This window comes from Marmota monax, unplaced genomic scaffold, assembly GCF_021218885.2.
Source record: "Marmota monax isolate L192 unplaced genomic scaffold, Marmota_monax_Labrador192_F-V1.1 WCK01_AAM20220418_F8-fsc00258, whole genome shotgun sequence".
NCBI classification, from domain to species: Eukaryota; Metazoa; Chordata; class Mammalia; order Rodentia; family Sciuridae; genus Marmota; species Marmota monax.
In genome coordinates this window covers 351689-353998 of record NW_026692172.1, presented here as the reverse complement: position 1 = coordinate 353998, position 2310 = coordinate 351689, and the positions used below count along the sequence as shown (strand labels likewise).

The 2310-nt window shown below is 40.6% G+C and overlaps 1 pseudogene; it reads left to right on the top strand.

Annotated features, from left to right (window-relative positions):
• Positions 1-540: 540 nt before the first annotated feature.
• LOC124077462 (lysophosphatidic acid receptor 1-like) lies at positions 541-1601 on the top strand (annotated as a pseudogene).
• The last annotated feature ends 709 nt before the right edge of the window (positions 1602-2310 follow it).

Here is a 2310-nt window from a genome sequence, read left to right as displayed (position 1 = left end):
AGACATGTGATGGTGATGGTTGAACAACAATGTGAACATACTTACTGCCACTGACCTATACACTTAAAAAATATTTAAAATGGGGATTTAGGCTATAGTTCATTGGTAGATGAATTTTCTAGTATGTGAGGGATCCTGGGTTCAATTCCCAGGTGTATAGAAAAAGTGGTTAAATGGGGCTGGAAACATGGCTCAATAGTAGAGCACTTGCCTACCATGAACAAAGCCTTGGGTTTACTTCCCAAAACCAAGAAAAATAAATGGTCAAAAGCAGAAGACAAGGACTTAGGCGAGCCACACAATTAATTGTTGAGCTTCCACCATATACTGGAGGACAGTAGAAAATGAGACATGTAAGGCCCCTCTCTGACATGGAGTTTCCATTTGACCTGAAGTTTGTTTGAAATTCCATCAAGTAGGGGGTCCACAGTTTCTCCTAGTATGACTCTGATCTGATGAATAATGGACCTACAGAATTGGCTCCTGTGTGTGGCACTATAGTTCTGAAGCATGATCACTTCCCACAACTACAGAGCTATCATGGCTGCTGCATCTACTTCTACTCCCTGTTTATAGCCATGAATCAACCATGGCGTTTCTACAATGAGTCTATCACCTTCTTCTATAACCAGAGTGGATAGTATGTTGCCACAGAATAGAACACAGTCAGAAAGCTGGTTTGTGTCTTCATCATGTTGGCCAACCTACTCATCATGGTGGTAATCTACATAAATTGCTGCTTCCATTTCCTATTTATTACTTTAATGGTTAATTTAATGGTTAATTTGGCTGCTGCAGATTTCTTTGCTTGGTTAATTTGGCTGCTGCAGATTTCTTTGCTTGGTTGGTCTACTTCCATGTAATGTTCAACACAGGTCTTAATACCATTACCACATGGATCCTCCATCAAAGCCTCATTGACACCATCCTGATAGCATCTGTGGCCAACTTACTGGCTATTTCAGTCAATGAACACATTACAGTTTTCTGCATGCAGCTCCATCTACAGATGAGCAACTGGCAGGTTACGGTGTCATTGTAGTCATCTGGTCTATGGACATTGTTATGGGTGCTATACCCAGTGTGCATCTGTGATATCAAAAATTGTTCCAACATGGCACCCCTCTACAATGACTCTTACTTAGTCTTCTGGGCCATTTTCATTTTGGTGATCTTTGTGGTAATGGTGGTTATCTTTGCTTACATCTTTGGGTATGTTCCCCAGAAGACTATGAGAATGTATCAGCACAGTTCTAGACCCTGGCAGAATCAGGACACTATGATGAATCTATTGAAACTGTGGTCATTAAGCTTGGTGCTTTTATCACCTGCTGGACTCCTGCATTGGTCTGGTTACTACTATATGTGTGTTGTCCATAGTGTGATGTTCTGGCCTTTTCCTCCTCCTTGCTGAATTTAACATGAACCCCACCATGTGCTCCTACCAAGACAAGGAGATGAGTACCACCTTCAGACAGATCCTCTGCTGCCAGCACAGTGACAACACCAACAGCACCAGGGAAGGCTCAGATTTCTCTACTTCCTTCTTCAAACACGCCATCTTGGCTGAAGTTCACAGAAATGACCACTCTGTGGTTTAGAAAGGAAATTAAGATGCAAAGCCAACTGTCCTTTACAGAGAGATGGACTGCCTTGGCCCAGGCAATTGCCAGGGCAAAGTGGGAAGTGAGAGAGGAGAGAAAGAAATTCTTGTACTTCAACACTAACTAATGGCAGTATTTGTTCCTAGACCCCAAGAGACTTGATATTTATTGAAAATTAGCTGATGTGACAACTTTCTTCCTGATCCTCATTCCTTTGAAAGTAGAAAGTTTAGTTCTTGTGATGGAATTGAGGAATGGACTCTGGAATGTCCATTTAAATTACACTAACTAGACTTGAAAAGATTTTCTGTGGTTTGTTGCAAGTTAGAATAAATTCTGACGAATTAAAGCCACAACTTCATTTACATACAGGCTTCTCTTTTTCTTTTTTAAGGATGCATTTCATTTTTTTTTCTCTTCTTTTTTTTATTGGTTGTTCAAAACATTACGAAGCTCTTGACATATCATATTTCATACATTTGATTCAAGTGGGTTTTGAACTCCCAATTTTACCCCAAATACAGATTGCAGAATCACGTCGGTTACACATCCACATTTTTACATAATGCCCTATTAGTAACTGTTGTATTCTGCTACCTTTCCTATCCTCTACTATCTCCCCTCCCCTCCCCTCCCATCTTCTCTCTCTACCCCATCTACTGTAATTCATTTCTCTCCTTGTTTATTTTCCCATTCCCCTCACAAC